This window comes from Triticum aestivum, chromosome 3B, assembly GCF_018294505.1.
Source record: "Triticum aestivum cultivar Chinese Spring chromosome 3B, IWGSC CS RefSeq v2.1, whole genome shotgun sequence".
Lineage (NCBI taxonomy): Eukaryota > Viridiplantae > Streptophyta > Magnoliopsida > Poales > Poaceae > Triticum > Triticum aestivum.
The window spans coordinates 818235211-818254307 of NC_057801.1; positions in this window are offsets into that span (position 1 = coordinate 818235211).

A 19097-nucleotide genomic window follows, 5' to 3' on the forward strand; every position below is an offset into this window, starting at 1 on the left:
TTCTTGATAACTAGGATCATTAAGGGTTGCCAACGGGACAAAATAAAAGAATGATCCGGGATAGACGCATGTCCATCACCGAAATGATAGGCGGGACTGAGGGAAAGACATCGGTGCGATACCTGAGCACCATTTTTGCAAACACTGTCAGGATCACTTGGCATCACTCTGCTGGGACAGAAATGACACCAAACACCGAAAGAAAAGGAGCTTGAGAAATGCAAAGGTTGAGCTGTAGTGGATCCGAACCGATGCCAGCTACACTCTCCAATAAACCGTTAGCACAACTAAGACTATATGCATGCTATGCAACAAACAAATGCAGCAACCAAATGCAATAAACAAGCCAGACTCTATACTACCGATTTCTAATGTTCGCGCGGTCTAGGGCGTCCTACAGCTAGACCTGCTCTGATACCAAGCCTGTGGCACCCCGGCTCAGAGAAAACCGGAACGCCCCGTATTCCAGCCCAGAGATCGAGGAGAAGTCTTCTGGAATACGGCACTGCTTAGCATAGAACAAACCAGCTTTCTATTATTACATGAATATGAATACAAGGTCTCCGATATTACAATGAATAACATCGGTACAGCGACACTACACCATCCTCAGTTGCTCTATGCAAGCAGCAGAACAACACGATGCAATGGAAGAACTCTAGCAGCGGAACAACAACGATGGTGGTGAACTCCACTCCGCAGGGACTCTGGCTGGAACGCTTATCCTAGCTCGCACGAACAGAAACCACGACAAGCAAGCAATCAAATCTGGCATGACCTGCAAACTAGCATGACACGCCAGGTCAGTACATTGAATGTACTTGCAAGCTCACAATAACCAGAAGCATTCAAGGCAGACAACAGCATAGCAATTACAGGTTAGGCAGAATTTAACATGATATCATCAGAACAATATAGCATGAACAACTTGAACATGATACAGTTAACACAACATGAACATGGCATGAACATATTTATCTGACAATACTATCATGCAACATGATGTCACTACATGCACCACTTATTCTGCTCGGGCTACCTCGTAACCAACACAAGCATCACTTAACAACCTCGGACATCACACGATCATCTCAAGATCAAATCAAGCTTGGTATAAACAACATCGTAGTTATCATTAAATGACCACAAGGAGCTTGACCTTTACCCACGATTCTCGTACAACCTCACGAGTATACAACAACTCGGTATCCTCGATACCACTGTGATCCTTACGGCGATCACAACCACGACCAACACTTGGTCCCAAACCGTGATCCTTACGGCGATCACAACCCGACCAATATATGACCCGTGATCCTTATGGGGATCACAACCCGACCACTAAATGGACCGTGATCCTTACGGCGATCACAACCAACTTATCTCATCGTTATTAGGCACATTATTCTTATTACTGTTGACTCATGGTGTGACCTACTTTCGACCTGGGCCCTTATCCGCGGGTGCGGCTATCGATAGATTTAATATACACTCTACAGAGGTTAGTGCATTGTACCCACACTACGGAACCCATGGCCTCGCACTCCCATTCGGGTGGACCAACGGCGTTCCGACAAAACCGCCCTACTGCCATGACACTCTCCCGGCCACTCCGACTCACTCAACGACCACCGTCATGGCCCCGTATCTACCTCCAGACACCTCAACGACCACCGTCGTGGCCCAAAACAATAAACTGTCCCAAACGGGGACATGTGCACATAACAACAACAATGGGCACACAAGGCTTATGTCCGCCTACCTGATCAGGGTAGCACGCGCCCATAACCTTCCCTCATTGGAGGCACCGGCGAGAGGCACGACAATAGACCCAGTTAGGACCGTCCCATACCGGTAAGCGTGGTCGCACTGGTCAGCATCGATTCAGCGGCACCATGACTCAGCCAACAGTTATTCAAGTTCAATTTAATCCGGATAACTTGAATGCAAATATGCTGAGTCATGATAAAATTCATGAACATGATATCAACATAATCATGAGGGTATCACATAACTATCCATCATATCAACAATAAATCATATCCACTGAGCACGGCATACTGACTAGCATGACCATCACCAACATCAACATGTACTACTAGCAAGCATAATCATATGAAAGGAAATACTAGCAGGTAGAACATGATAACAGAGTACAAGACAACATAGCACAAAAGTGAACATGCAAATCAAAACATCACCGGAACAACGATAACCATCTTTTCAACAAGCAAATATTTAATAAAGTTTCAAGTTGAAAACCATGGCCACTGCATGACTATCATGCAAGTGGGTATTGTGGCTTGCCTGGGGATGAAGAAATCACCGTGAGAAAGTGCGAGAAACTCGCGGAACGAATCGCCGGAAAACGTACTCTCTTGAAGGGGGCTGAATAAGGGCAAGGGCATAAAGGTCAATTTAACAGTGTCAAACCATATTCAAAGCATGACCAACAGAACGGGCTCAATGAAACGAATAAGTGAGTGTTGGAATCACCTTATTTGGAGTTACACATAAAAATATATGGATGTTTTTCTGCCAGGGACCCATCTATAATGAAAATATTTTCAACCAGGGGCCTGAACAGAAAAAGTGAAAGCGTAATCTGGCAAAATATGCCTTCACCTCATCCATCTGAACAGTGGCGGGGCTGGACGCGTGCTGGTCCCACAGGGTGGGGCTCGTCACTTATCCACGTGGGCTGGGCCGAGTCAACGCAGGCCCGGCGGCTGGGTCGCTTACAGGCAGGGCCCGCCGCATCTTCTCTCTCCTTCTGGCCTCCTTCTTCTCCCTCCCGCCTGGACGCATTGGGCCGAGCAGGGGAGCTCACCCCAACGAGCCTCGCTGGCAATCCCGACCACCTTACGGGGTGCTCGACCTACCGACAAGCTCAGCAGGATGAGGCGGATCCATTCAGCAAGGACACGGACACCGAGGAGGATCGGAGCAACTAGGCGGTGGACTCCGACGGAGATGGCCTCGGGTGAGGTTGGGCTACAGGGCTGCGGGGTACTCCTGCAAGGGGCAAGTAGGTGGGGATGGTCAGGAGGTCGAGGGGACTCCTCCGGTGGCTACAGAAAGGAGGGGGAGGGCCGACATCGAGCTAATCTAGCCGAGCCGAGGCGGTGGCCATGGTGGCAAAGGGAGGGCAAGAGAGCTCCTAGAGCTTGGGGAAGTAGCTAGGCGGGGCACTGGGAGGTGAGTGAGGCTGTTGGTGAGCTCGAAAGGCTCGGGGAACGGCTTATATTGCCGCGGGACAAGGAGGCCGCGCTGGCACTGCCGCAGATGTGTGTGCTCACGCATGTGCTCGGGGGAAGGAGACGACGAGGCACAGGGAGGAGCTCACGGGATAGAAGAGGTCAAGGGACCTAGGGAGGAAGACGACGGCGACGAACCGAGCCAAGACGTCACTGTGCTCTCGTGGGTGTTCGTCGGCGAGCGTTGGCGAGGGGTTTTACGGCAAGGGAGAGAGGTCCAGGAGGACGGAGATGACGCGGTAAATCTATTAGACATGCTCGTGCTTGCTGAGACGCCGAGCAGAGGAGGGGACCGAGCAAGAACACATCTAGCTCGCGTCCATGGCATGCCAGAGAGGCGGTCACCGCGTGCACTGGTGCACACGTGGCCACAATCGATGCCAAATGATGCCTGGGGGTTAGTCCTTCCTAGGGAGGCCTCATCTATGGTGGTAACTTGGTGAAAACAGATAGGGTTAAATAGTTATCAACTGCTGAAGTTTACTGTAGTAAACTTAGCCGTGCACTGGTGACCAACAGGGAACTGCTTGAGGCCAAATAAGTTGTCTGGGATGTTTAGCTATGGAGGGACTATGATCTTGGAGGTTTTGAGGGTAAATGGATCAAGATTTACTGCAGTTGCTTCACAACCACATAATCTGGTCAGAAATGAAAATCATGCTGATGCACTCACATGGTTGATTGGATTGAGCTGAGTTTGAGCAAGGCTGGGTTATTTGATCATATGAAGATGATGAGAAAGGTTTCATACCATTTGGATAAACCAAAATGGTACTTCCTTCACAAGCATCTCCTCTGGACAGAAACTTGCAAAAATTCTAGAGGGATAATGGCTTAATGAAATGATGCCAAATTTGGTGGAGAGATGTTTTATGGGTATAAGAATGATCTGGTAATTTATCAGGATTTTTAAGCAATATAAAATATACTTGCTTCACAACCTGAAAATATTGCCAGAAACAAAGATTTGCTCATGTGCTCACATAGATAATTGGATGGGGATGCAAATGGGTGGAAGGGGTTAATATGAGCACATTAAGGAGTGTGAAAAAGTACAACTCATTTGGATATTCTTAGCAAGTACTTCCTTCACAATGGCTTCTGTTTGACAGAAATTTTGAAAACATTGTTGAGGAATATTGGCTAGGCAAATAAAGTTTAACTTGTGCATGAGGCAATTATTTGGACATATAAACATGCCCAAAAAGGTTGGGAGCCACTAGGAAAACTATAAATAACACTTCCTTCACATAGTGCCATTTAGGACAGAATAGAAAAGGAATATTGGGGAATTATTTTTGAACATGGCAATGAAAAGTTTTGCCATATTTGATCAAGATATGACCCAAACAATTTATGAGAATTAATTAGGAATTTTTTGAGTGATAGAAATATAGGTTGCTTCACAACCTAGGGCAATTTGAGTTATTCCTTTAATAGAAAAAGGAATATTCTCAATAAAAAGAATATTGGGATTTGGGCTAGGATGGAAATGACAGGGTCTAGGGAAAGATTTGGGAATGACAGGCCGCTCTAGAAAAAAAGAAGAGGGCCTCTTCTTCATTTTCCAGACCATAAAGCCACGAAAAAGAAAAACTCAGGCAAAAACCTCGAAAAAACAAAAGAAAAAGAAAGGGCCAAAAATCAGGCTGTCACACCTGTATTGATGAGAATCCCGTGATAAGGGGACATGATCTCTGCTTCAACAAGATGTGCCAAGGAAACCTCCTCGCAATATGTGCGGTGGCTGGTTGAGAAGAGAACGGTTCGAATAATGACCGGGCCATAGTGTGATGTCACGCTGTGTAAAGTTGTCATCATATTTGATTCGTGGAATATTGTTCTCTATACGATGGTATGTGGAATTTATTTTGCAGAGCCGGACACGATCCTTGTGTTCGAAATTTGCCTTGGAGTATTTGGAGATGGAACCCGCCTTGTAATGCCGAAGACAAACTGCGCGTCGGACTCATCGTCATTGAAGCCTGGTTCAGGGGCTACTGAGGGAGTCCTGGATTAGGGGGTATCTGGACAGCCGGACTATATACTTTGGCCGGACTGTTGGACTATGAAGATACAAGATTGAAGACTTCGTCCCGTATCCGGATGGGACTCTCCTTTGCGTGGAAGGCGAGCTTGGTGATTCAGATGTTAGATCTCCTTCTCTGTAACCGACTTTGTGTAACCCTAGCCCCCTCCAGTGTCTATATAAACCGGAGGGTTTAGTCCGTAGGACAAGAACAACAATCATAAGCATAGGCTAGCTTCTAGGGTTTAGCCTCTATGATCTCGTGGTAGATCGACTCTTGTAATACTCATATCATCAAGATCAATCAAGCAGGAAGTAGGGTATTACCTCCATCGAGAGGGCCCAAACCTGGGTAAACATCGTGTCCCCAGCCTCCTGTCACCATTAGCCTTAGACGCACAGTTCGGGACCCCCTACCCGAGATTTGGCTTCATTAATTAGAATGCAACCATATGGAGCTAATTACACGGGGGTGTATTCCTTACCAGAACAAGCTCAAGCGCCTTGGTCTTCAGATCTGTGGTAAGCTCCTTTGTTACTAGGTCCATCTTGTACCGGGCCCTGACATAGTTCTTGGTCTGCTTGTCACGGTATTTATCGAAGAGGGGCGGTAAGCCTTGCTCGGCACGCTCTACGTCCTCCTTGTCCCATATAGGTTCCACCACTCTGTAACCTCCTAAGTTCAAGTCCCGCATATCTTCCCTCCACTGACTTGATTTCGCGGATGCATTGCTCTCCACGTGATCTTGAACTCTTGGTAGTCAGCTTCGCTGATCGAAGGATTTTTTCTCCTTGATCTTCTCATAACTATCACTAGTAGAATCCTATGCCTCACCACGGCTCTCCAAGTAGACAGGGCCGTGCTCATCTTCATGATGGCGGCATTGTTCACTTTATTCCCTGACAGGCATGTGTTTGCGAAGTCACTGTGGAACTTGTATCGTTCGTGCATCTTCGTGAAGAGGAGGATGCGCAAATTCCCTCGGTCACGATGCCTTAGGTTCTCGGTGTTGATCGAGACGATGCTCCGGAGAATGCACCCGAGTTGTCCCACGTACCCACTGACTAATTATTTGGGCGTCGTTGGATACCCACTGGAGGACACTTCAGTAAATTCCTCCTTGACGGTGCCGAGCACGTTCGGGCACCGGTCCTTCCGTTACCTCTTCGGTTGGCTACCATCTGTGCATGTGCTACCATCATCAGTGGTGGCATCCTCGGCGGCACCATCAGTGGTGTCATCCCCGACGCCACTAGGGGTTGTGTAGTCGGGATCAGTATCTTCCGCGGCATCCTCATAGCGGTGAGGTTCTTCCTCCATCTCCTGGGACAGCTCCCAGAATGCCTTGCCCGAACCGCCGACCTCATCATTGTGGGCCATGTTCGCTCTAAATAGGAAATAAAATGGTCGAAAAGTTGGTTATTGTCAAGGAACAAGATCTCTAAGTTGACCAAATAACCTAATTCTCGAGGAATGTCGCCAAAAATTTGGTTATTGTCAAGGAACAATTGAGAGATGTTTGTGATATTGCCTAGGTGTTTTGGGATGGAACCTGTTAGTGTGTTGTTGCTAAGGTCCAACTCCACGTTCTCAAGGTCTAAGATAATTTAATCAGGGCAGTGGCACTGGATTTGTGCACAAGCTAAGCTAGCTAAGACAGTAGCTTCCTTGCAACCCACAAAAGACAAAGGAAAAGGGGTGAAAAGGGGGAGATGGTTAGCTTTGATGAGCAGGCAGCATCTTCCTAACCCCCTTCTTCTTGTCTCCTCTCACTATCTCTCTCACACACATGGCAAGCAAGGGTGTCTGAGTGTGTGAAAAAATACTAAACTAATCCAACCACTAAAGCTCTAGATCACTACTATTGTATAATCTTTTTACAGCTTTGTATATATGTATGGATCCAATGGGTGCCACTGCCATGCATCCCTCTCCTATCATTTAATCATCTAATCGTTCCAGGGCCTGTTTCGGTTGAGAATCGGGCACCTTCTATGTATGGCTCCAATGACCTTTGCTAATTTTCTTGACCTAGGAGTGCCCCATTCTCAACCGAAACGAAAATTAATCAACATTTCAGGAGAACGGAGTCATTTCAGAAGATCACAAGTAGCAGCAGCATCACATATTTGTGATGGTGCCCGTATTCCACATATTTGTGATGTGTAAACAGCACAAATCTTTCAAAACTCTAAAAATGCAATATTCAATTCATTTTCATTTTGTACCAGCAACCTAAATTGTGCATTATTGGCCCCAGGTATAGAGTGTGGAAGGTGAAACATAATCTCAGCAGAAACACACAAGCAAGTATTATCAACAGAAAGAAGCTGCCTAGAACTGTTACTGACCAGGCCACCAATGAATAATGAACACTGGTGATGAAATACAGCAAACACAATGGTTCAGGATAACACCAAGACATGGACTGCCTCTATGTTGAGAAGCCAGTGACAGTCAGCAGACAACCATTGTTGAGGAAATCGTTAACTGATAGCTGCTCGTTTAGCTGACGAGTAGGGGATTAATAGACTAATGGGCAAGTTAATCAGCCATTTAATCAATTACTCGGGTGATTAATCAGTTAATTAGCTACTCAGTGAACCTACGAGTAGGGATTAATCGGCAAGTTAACTGGTTAATCCGATGAATTCTTGAACAGAGCAGACAGCAATGCAGCGAATTTCAGAAAGTTCAGTTTGTAGAAGTTGTCAAACAAATGTATCAGTCCACTCCATCAAAGAATATTAGATTGTGTCATTAGCATGACAGGGAGTAAGCAAAGTACAGTATGACATTAGATGGAGCAAACTGGAGATTTGGTTGGGTATTTAGGCTTAAATTCTGAGATTTTCTTACCAACAGTATGGATGAAGCAAAGAAACCACCCATTGATATTTTAGATTTACAAAAAAGAAAATGAATCACAAAGGCACAAAATGGAGATATGAAAGACAACTTTCATTCAGATTGCTGATGACAATAAGATGGTAACATCAGACAACACGAACAAGGGATCTTCCTACCACGATAACAGATCACTCCACCACATAACAACATGCTAATCCCTACACCTGCAGATGAGAGACACTAGGAATTCTAGGCCCTCTCGCCCCTGATGCGTCTTGCGAGCTGGACTGGCACTTGATAACAACAGAACCCACTAGCTGCCTTAAGCATCTCATCAAAAAAATAACAGGAGGGGATCCCTAACTACAAGCATGCTGATAACTAAAATCAAGCAGAAAATTAACTATACTACACATACCTGAAGCCTCACCAAGTGCACCTACAAGAAAGCAGAGAAAACCCTAACACTCGCACCACCTCAAAATCAAAATCCCTACAAAAGATCTCCCATGAAAGAACAGAGTAACAAATTCAGTTTCACAGATCAACACATAATCACTAGACAAACACGAATCTAAACTGAACAATTAATAGGTTGCAAGAATATATAAAATCTGAACATTACACAATTCTGAACAGTACACTTCTCAAATTCATAGAGATGCAAATGAGAGCTAATCAAGTAACCATTCATACTCTATCAATTGTCTCTCTATTTGTCTACTCTACTTTCATAGTCAAACAAAGATGAGCCAGCGGGGCACAAGCAAAATGTGCATGACAAAAGTGTATATTATACAAACTCAAAAGTCTAGGTTAATTTGATCATCTGTCTCACCAGGTGTCTATTTTGTGATGTGCATTGTCATGTGTAGTTGAACCTGTAAATTTGAGCTAGAGTGATGCAGCGTATGCAACCCTAGAAGTTTCACTTTAATTCCATTGACTCATGTACGTAGAAGGCGTAGTACTGCTTAGTTGCCACCTCATCTATTAACCGAGCAGAAAAGTTTAGCAACGGGGTACATGTAAAACAACATCTAATCAAGCAAAGCTAAGTCTGCGAAAGTTCTCATTTCTGAAAGAGCGATCCTGGAAGATTTCCAAAATATATAAATTGTGCAACATGATTTACCAACAGGAAACCCTCTTCAGCAGGCTTACAAGCATTTACACACACGCATAGTATATACACCTCAGAGTAGCAATCAAGTTGATGACACAACCAAGGTCATCTATGTTAGGAACTACCGTCAAAACTACTTAGGATGCATGAGGCGCGCCCTCAAAATTACACATTGTTGTCAAGGAACCATCATATATTCCGTATGGGAACTGACTGAGATGATGAACTGCTGCAACGGCTGCCCCTCTTGCAAACAGGTGCTGCCAGTGCTGCTACAGGCATCCATGTCCATGCTGAATCGATGGCAATAGGTGCATATGACATGGAATGTTGGTGGTCTGGCATCTACTGTCCTCGGTACCTAGTGCTCTGTTCTGCATATCATGATGGGCTTGGCGATCAATGCAGTGGTGGTTTCCTCTCAAAGATCACCGGAGACACAGCAACTACAAGATGAGGGTTTGAGCATGGCTGGGATGAGTGGGCGGAATGAGCACGCAGCGGAGCCATGGATCTGCCGCGGCCGCTCGCGCTGGGAGAAGGAGGGGATTTTGGGAGGGGAGAGGGGACTTGGGACGGCCGGACCTTCGTCGTTGCGGGGACCGGCTGCCTTGGCGTGCATGTCGAGCGCGTAGGGCTTGAGCAGCTCCCCGGAGAGCGCCTCCAGCCACCTCTCCTCCACGAGCAGCTCCGGACTCGGCGAGGCGGAGGTTGCGGCGCGCGCGGGCGAGGGCGAGGTTAGTGTCGGCCCAGCGGCGCTGCTCCGGCGAGAGCGGGGTGGGGTCGGATGGGGGGAGAGGAGGATGGGGAGAGGGAGGCGGCGGGGGCGCGGGGGCGGCGACGCACGTAGGGGGCGGCGGCGTAGTGGGTCGGCGCAGCGGCGCAGTGGGTCGGGGCTGAGAGAGATGTGAGATTGGGGATCGGGGATTGGGGATTTTAGTGGGGGGAGGGTTAGCAATGGCGCACCTCCTAGAGGTAAGCCATTAGTAACTTTTTTTGGATAGCAATGGCGCACCTCCTAGCGGTGTGCCATTAGTAACTTTTTTTTCGATTTTTAGTTGCGTTCATTTGTGAATTGCTAAATCATTTATGAATATGAAAAAATATCAACAAATTTGAAAAAATATTCATGAATTCAAAAAGTACCCATGAAATTTAAGCAGCAAAAGGTACACTGAAAAATAAAATACAAGAATAAATATAAATAAAATTTGTATATCAATGGCGCACCTCCTTCGGTTGCGCCATAAATACCTTCATACCAATGGCGCACCCTCCCCTGGTGTGCCATTACTAACTATTTTTTTCGGATTTTTAGTTCCATCTAATATATTTTTAGAAAATGACGATCAAATTTGAAAACATTTATGAATGTGGAAAAATATCATCAGATTTCAAAATATTTATGAAAAAATATGAATATGAAAACATTTATAAATATGAAAAAATATCATCAAATTTGTTATGTGAAAAAGAAATGGATTTTTAGTTGCATCTAATAATTTTTTAGAAAACATTTATGAATATGAAAAAATATCATCAGATTTCAAAATATTCATGAATTCAAAAAGTGCCGCCCATTTTCATATGTCGAAATACAATCGAGAAATGAAGGCTACAATTTAAATATAATCGATCTTAGATATCTTTTCACAATCTTCTTGTCCTTATTTTTCGCAAATGGAGTTCTTCTCTTGAACGGAAGTCCTTTAGGTAGGGTGGTCCTGCTTCTTCTTGTGGTGTATGTTGGTACTTCATCATCGTCGTCATGTTCCATCTTTGGGTCGCCGTACTTGTCGAAGTCTTGCTCATTGGCGACTCCATCCATTCCGATGATCTTTCTTTTGCCTCTCCTCACGATAACACGACTGGGCTTTGACGGGTCGGTAATGAAGAAGCATTGGTCCACTTGGGAAGCCAGTACCCATGGCTCATTTTTCGCGGTGACGTTTGCGCCTGCGGTATTGGATTTGGCTTCGGGTATAACCATGATGGTGAAATACCGGTCTTCTTTTAGGACGCTCTTGGCCCATCTGACACGAAACATCGGGACCTTCTCTCCAGCGTAGCTCAGCTCTCAGATCTCCTCGATCCTTCCGTAGTATATGTCCTTGTTGTTACCGGTGTAGGGTTCCATCGTTACCCCGGAGTTCTGATAACCATCGCTCTTCATGTCCTTTTCCTCGGTGTAGAATGTGTAGCCGTTGATATCATCCGCCTCATAGGTCATCAAGTTGTGCTCGGCGCCCTATGACAAGGCGAATATGAGTTTTTCTTCCGCGGAAGAATCCTCATGTAAAGGGTATGACAGAAGCTTCTCCTTGAACCAACATGTGAAACATGAGTTGTGCTATTTGATTATATCTCCATCTGTCCTCTATTGGCCTCGGTCATTGTACGTCTTCTCAATACAGGTTTTGTGATCTACCACCCAAGGATCGACCACGTCTATGTGTTGTAGCGCGACTAGGTTTGCTCTTTCAAAGTCGACAAGTTGACCCTCGAAGTCGACATGCATTTCATGGCGACCCTCGCGGTGACCCCATCCCGCGAGCCTGCCGAGGTGCCTGTTGACGGGCAGACCAATGGGGTTCTCGATGCCTAGATAATTCGTGCAGTAGGAGATGCACTCTTCGGTTAGAAAGCCCCTGGCTATGGTTCCCTCTGGACGTGACATGTTGCGAACGCATCCTTTCATGACACCATTCATCCTTTCGAACGGCATCATGCTGTGCAGGAACGTCGGCCCAAGTTGGATGATATCCTCCATGATATGGACCAGCAGATGCACCATAACGTCGAATAATGCGGGCGGGAAGTACATCTCAAGCTCGCATAGTATCACCATGATCTCTTCCTGTAGCCTTCTGAGTTGCCTCACGCCAACCGACTTCCGAGAGATGACGTCGAAAAAGTTGCATAGGCCAAAAAGCATTTCACGGACGTGCGCGTCCATGATCCCACGAATTGAAACTAGAAGTATCTGTGTCATCAGCACATGATAGTCGTGAGACTTCATCCCGCTGAACTTCTGCTTCGCCGAGTCTAGGTATCTGCTTATCTTCCCCGTGTAACTGTAAGGAAGTTTTACTCCTACGAGGCAGGTGAAAACTGCTCGATCTCCTCCTGACTTAGAGTGAAGCACGCGGGAGGGAAGTCATTTCCGATCTTCTTGGACTTTTTTCCTTTGCTACGACTTTCCGTGTCCTTCGCCTCATCATCATCATCATCATCATCATCATCATCATCATCATCATCATCATTAGCGTGAAGCTCCTCCCTGATGCCCATTGATTTCAAGTCTACCCTTGCTTTCGGCCCATCTTTGGTCCTCTCTGGCACGTTGAGCAGGGTAACAAGTAGACTCTCGCACACGTTCTTCGTGATATGCATGACATCAAGGCTGTGAGGCACACGGAGGATCTTCCAGTACGGCAAGTCCTAGAAAACAGACCTCCTTTTCCATACCTTCAGCAGCGGCTCTGGCGCCCTTCGCTTCTTTCCCGGCTCTGGCGTCTTTCCCGGTGGTGAGCACTCTTTCCAATTTTTCAACAGCTCGTCTATTTCCTCGCCGCTCCTCGTACGCGGGCGTCTTCGGGGTTCGGTTTCACCATCGAACAGATCCTTGCGTTTTCTCCATGAGTCATCATCGCGAAGCCACCTTTGATGTCCCATGAACACAGTTTTCGAATACCCGGGATCTCTTTCTAGCTGGCGATACGTTGTGTCATCCATGCACCTGATGCCTCCAAAAAATCCATGGACCACCTACCTCGCGACATATCCGTAACTGAGATAGTCATGCATCGTCATGAGAAGTGCGGCTCTCATACGGAAATATTCTTTCTCTGCAGCGTCCCACGTATTGGCTGGCATTTTCCACAGCGTGTCTAGCTCCTCTTTCAGCAGCCCCAGATACAGATTGATGTTGTTCCCTGGTTGTTTCGGCCCTTCAATTAGCATCCTCATGTGAATGTACTTCCTCTTCATGCACAACCAGGGGGAAAGGTTGTACATCCACACAAACACAGGCCAGGTGCTATGTGTGCTTCTCTGGCTGCCAAACGGGTTGACTCCACCGGTGCTAGCGCCCAGCATGATGTTCCTTGGATCCTTCCCAAATTCTGGGTGTTCTAAGTTCAACGCTTGCCACTAGCTCGCATCCTTAGGGTAACTCAGCATCTTGTCTTTTTTATTTATCTCCGGATCATTTCCGCCATCTTCTCGCTTCTTCTCCTCTCTATCCGCGTGCCAACGCAGGAGCTTTGCTACCTTAGGGTCCGCAAAATACCGCTACAGACAAGGAGTGATCGGAAAGTACCACACCACTTTTCGAGGAGCTTTCTTCCCCTTCTTGTATCGAGTGAGGCCGCACACCGGACATATGATAGACTCCGCGTGCTCGTCCTGATAAATGATGCAATTGTTCATGCACACATGGTATTTCACGTGCGGTAAATCCAGAGGACACACGATTTTCTTCGCCTCCTCTAAACTGGCCGGGCACTTGTTCCCCTTGGGAAGACGTTCGTGCCAGAATGACATGTTCTTGTCGAAGCATGCGTCGGTCATTTTGTGTTTTACCTTCATCTCCAGAGCCATGAGCGTTACTTTCAGGTGGTATCCTCGGGCCTTCATCCTTCATACATTGGAGTAACCGCGTCTATCTCCAGTTGATCCAGCTTGGCTTTCTCTCAGGCGGCAGCTCTTGCGTTATTCGTCTGCTTGAGAGGCAGCTCTTGAATATGAGGGTGCTACACCCAGCCCATCGATGGCCCATCGTCGTCTGCTCTGGCATCTTCATCTTCATGATCATGCCCTTCGTCTTGATATTCCTCATCGTCATGTCCGGCATCTTCTACATGATGACTGTGTACTGCATCTCCTTCGTGATCATGTCCTGGAGATTCTTTGTCTACTCGCCCGCCCTCGCCGCGGTTGTCTTGCTGCCCTTCCTCATTTCTTGCCCGGACCCCATGGACGACTTCATAATCATCTTCATCACCTTGCCACCGATAGCCATTCATGAAACCACGCAAGAGCAGGTGGTCCCGCACCTTTATAGAATCCGGGTCCATAAGGCTCTTCAGCTTGCATCTTCGACACGGATATCTTATCTCCATCTCCTTCTTTTGAAGCATCTCGGCCTTCCCGGAGCTCAAAAACCTATTCACAATGCCTTCGGTCATCGTGCGGACCATGGACGCCTGCGGTGTAGAGCAAAACAATATTTTACAACCAAAAATTTTTTTGGCATGACTTTGCCTAAAAATAGGACCAAACACAAACATATGCAACAGCACAAACATACGTATATCTAGGCCATAAAAAGTGCATGTGCATGTTGTTGGAGGGAGAAAAAAGTAGATCTAGAACATAAAGAAAGCTTTCCCCTTACTTACCTATCAAAAAAGGAAATTTAACCACTTAATTTGGGTTAATCTATGGTGCTAATGAGGTGAGGAGGAGGAGGCATCCGAGACCAAGCTTGGAGGAGGTGGTGGAGAGAATAAGTGGGGAAAGTGAGTGTGGTAGGTGGCTGTTCAAAATATCTAGCTAGTCCCAGGTTACCAATGGCGCACCACCTAAGAATGCGCCATTAGTAACTCTGGTTACTAATGGCGCACCTGGTGTGTGGTGCGCCATTAATAGTTTTGCAAAAAAAATAAAAAAATAATTGTTAGTAGTGGCGCACCGTGGTTGTGGTGCGCCATTACTAGTTTGAACTAGTAATGGCGCACTATACACTGGTGCGCCATTACTAGTTTTGAAAAAAAAAGTAAAAAAAATTGTTAGTAGTGGCGCACTAAGTGTGTGGTGCGCCATTAGTAATGGTGCACAGAGTAGTGGTACACCATGGGTGTGGTGCGCCATTAGTGATATGGACAATAATGACGTACCTACACATGATACGCCACTGCTATATAGCAGTGGCGCACCACATACCTGATGAGCCATTAATGTCCATGTTGTCCTACTAATACCACAGTACTCCCTCTATAAAGAAATATAAGAGCGTCTAGGTCAGATCTACTAAACTAAACGCTCTTATATTTCTTAACTGAAGGAGTACTAATCAAGCTTTGGTACAAGAATAGTGTGAATTAACGTCGTCTTTTTCGTCCCGTTCCTGGATTAGGAATGGAATATATAATAATGGAGGATTGGAGAAAGGCATTTTGGAGGCCGAGCTCCACGGAGGCCTTTATTTTTAAAAAATTCAAATTCAAACTTTTATGGTTCAAAAAAATCTGAAAAAAATTATGCGTGTATGTAAGGATGTAACTCACATGTGTGTAAAAATTCATGATGAAATACCTTGAGTTGCGACCTGTACAAAAAAGACAAATCCATGGCCTGGGAGGATGAATAGTATCATGTGTTAAACAGCCCCATATTTGTCTTTTTTGCACAGCCCTCATTTCAATGTATTTTGAACTGAAAATTTACACACATGTGTATTATGCCTTCATGTATATCTGTGATTTTTTTCAGAATTTTTTGAAATGTAAAAATACGAATTTCAATGAAATTTCAAATCTGAATCTGGAGGCCTCACTGGAGCCCGAGCTCCAAAAGGGATTTCCGGATTGTCCTAACAAACTTTAAGACCCAACAGAAGTTCATGTACTCGAAACGATTGGCATCTACTGCTATGAATTGATTTCCTTGCGACTTTGCGTTGCGTCGGTAGTTGGCTGCTCGCACTAGCACTACTTTTTGTGAGTGTACCCTCTATATTAGTCAGGTTCGCTAACGTCCCGGTGATCTGCTACAACATTGACACCATGTACTTGTTTTGTCCTACACCGGCATCATCATTTGCAATCTTTCCTTGAGATTATTCCACAAATATCCATTTTATTTTAGTTACATATATGCATGCCACTCTAATTTCCAGATCATGTATTTATTGGTATGTATTCATCTAAATTCGAACAACTAACTAAATTTATCATGATTTGTTATTAGGTCTTCCATGTGGCAAATCATCATTTTTTTTCTATCATTCTATGTTTAAATAAAATTCAAAGCAAAGGAATGCTATAAAAAAATTTAATAACTAGGTTGTGCTGAAAAGGATCAAAAAACTGAAGAAGGCGAAGATCATTCTTTACAAATATTCCCTACATTGAATTAATGTTATGATTTTTTTAGCTTCCGGAGCAGTGGCAGTGAAATAGAAGATACAAAGAGCAATTGAAGCTTGCTAAGCTTTGCATTGCTGCCTTCTGTATCGTACGTCAGCTGGACACTGGTACAATGGTACATACACTGTTGCGTGAGTTGGACACTGGTACACTAGTACATCAGTTGGACACTATTGCATGAGTTGGACACTGGTATCCTATTGCGCGACTTGGACACTGGTACACTGTTGCATAAGTATCTCTTGTGTAATGATGAAGAAGAAGAGACCCATCAGTCTGTCACATTTTTATTGAAGCATACCTGTCACGAGTCTGTCACATTCTCTTTTCCGAAAAAAAATCTTTTTCTCGATTTTGACGTAAATCTAGTTCGCTGGTACCCATCTAGCTCTCTATGTCTTCTTCTTTTTTCAGAAACCAAATCAAGCAAATTAAACTCGGTGGAATTGGCCAAGCCATCTACAACTTTAAGTTGTGAAAGTGATGAATGCTTTAAATCTTGTGGACTAATGGTATTTTATTTAACACAGCACAATCGCAGATACTCTCATACACACCCACATATACACTCACTGACTCACCCCATATGAACACGGACACATCATAGGAAAACCTGAAATAAGGAAACTAATCATCTCAGCTACGCTCATACTACCGTATCCTTGTGAATAGTACTAAGATGAATGTCACGTAGACACTATGTATTGCCGTGTCCTAGCACAATTGTTTCCATCTTCTATCCCCTATTCGTCCATGTACCATATGCATGTCATGGGCTAGTGCAGCCTAGCATCCCTGCTTTGTGCTCTAGTGATGTTTGATGGGGTCATTCTGTTCACTGCTGCACTCAGTAACCATTTACCACCAGCATGTTACGAGTGAGGAACCCATTGCTCTCCAATGAAGTAAAAAATGTGCACGTCACAGTAGTGTGGTTCTGGCGCTTGTGTTCCCAACGCGTGACGCCAGATCAAGCGTTCCACACGCGGCTGTGAAGGAGCCTTCTCACCTTTGTTGCATCTATCTTTCATCGATATTTGTTCATGCAATTTCTTCTCACCAATATCCGGGTCAAAGCAATGACACCAAAGTTTTTTCTACCTACACCTACCTCATAATGGCAATCTTAATTTCCATGAGATTATTTTACACATACCCATTTTATTCTAGTCACATATATGAATGTCACAGTTGCCTTGTAAGTACATATTCGTCTAAACTGAAAAATCTTATAAATTTGACACGATTTATTGCATGGTACTCTGCAGGGCATGTGTGTGTTCATCGTTTTTTGTGTCATTATAATTTCTACAAATATTCCTTTCAATGAAATAATTTTGGAGCATGCGACATTCGACGTTGCCGCATGTGTTGGTTAAACTCGCTGGAAGATTCAACTGTTGTCCTGCAATCTGCATGTATATATGGTGTCGATTGTGTCTTTAGCTTATTTACTATTCTGCATGATGCATGCATGATGGTGAATTATATATTAAATTTTGGAGCATGACTATGTAATTGCTGCAAGTGTGATATATTGTTGCGAGCCAAAAAATAAATATCTCATTTTTACATGCAGTATAAAATACATAAAACAAATAACAAAGGATAAGGCAGAGCCGAATACACCTTTTCTTTGATTATTAGGTCGACAAATGCAAGAAGACCTGACACTACCCTTGCTGAAGTAATTTTTAAATCGTACGAGGGTGGGGCCATCCCAGCCGTGCAACTCGCTGCCATGCGGCATACTGCCATCACAGTTCCGCCCCTTATGCTCCGCTGCATGCTGCATGCCCACGACGCCGTCCTGCTTCAGGTTACGGATGGGCAGCGTTCTTAGGGCAGCAAATTGAAAGATTGAGAGAGGAGGATGATGAGGAGCGGCCAATAGGGTCTGTTGATGACAGATCGGTGCCTCCTCCTTGCATAGTGCTGCTTCGGGTTAGGGATGGGCGGCGTTCTTTGGCTATAGATTGAAAAATTGCATGAGGAGGAGGGGCCAAGGTTTTTTTATGACAGATCGGTGCCTCCTCATAGGGTTGTGATCGATGAAGGAAGGGATTTGCAAGGGATAGGGGAGTTGTTTACGTCATACCTTGGAACATGCTTTTTTTTCTGCGTGTAGGTGGGATATGGGTTGAGGACTCTTAGTTATTTGATCTAACGGCTGTACATAGTTAATACAAAGGTCGGATGTTTAATTTTCTTAGTTTCTAAGGATTAACATGAAGGCTTGAAAGGTGCTTCCAATTAGTAAATATAAGATATAAGAAGGTCGCATGTTTTGGCAAAAGAAAATTCTAATATTTTCATAGAAATGGTCATAATTTTCTTCATTAAATATTGTAAAAAGGTAGGTTGTACATAGACGAATTATTCTACTCGACGAAGTACAATATATACTGCTTCATATATATGTCTATATCTTTAATTCACCCTAGTAATAATTAAAAAGAGAAATATTTATTAAAATTGTTTTGCAGGCGAATGAGTCAAGAAAGAGTCATTCCAATATTTAGCTCAATTTTCCTACAATGAAAAGTAAATTCCAAAAATAGCAAACAAGCTCAAAATATTACGAATTGTTTCTACAACAAAACATTGCTTAGTATTTTTACATAATACGTGCAAATTTTCATTATGTATTGATATTCACTATGTTTGCAAAAAAAACTTAGCT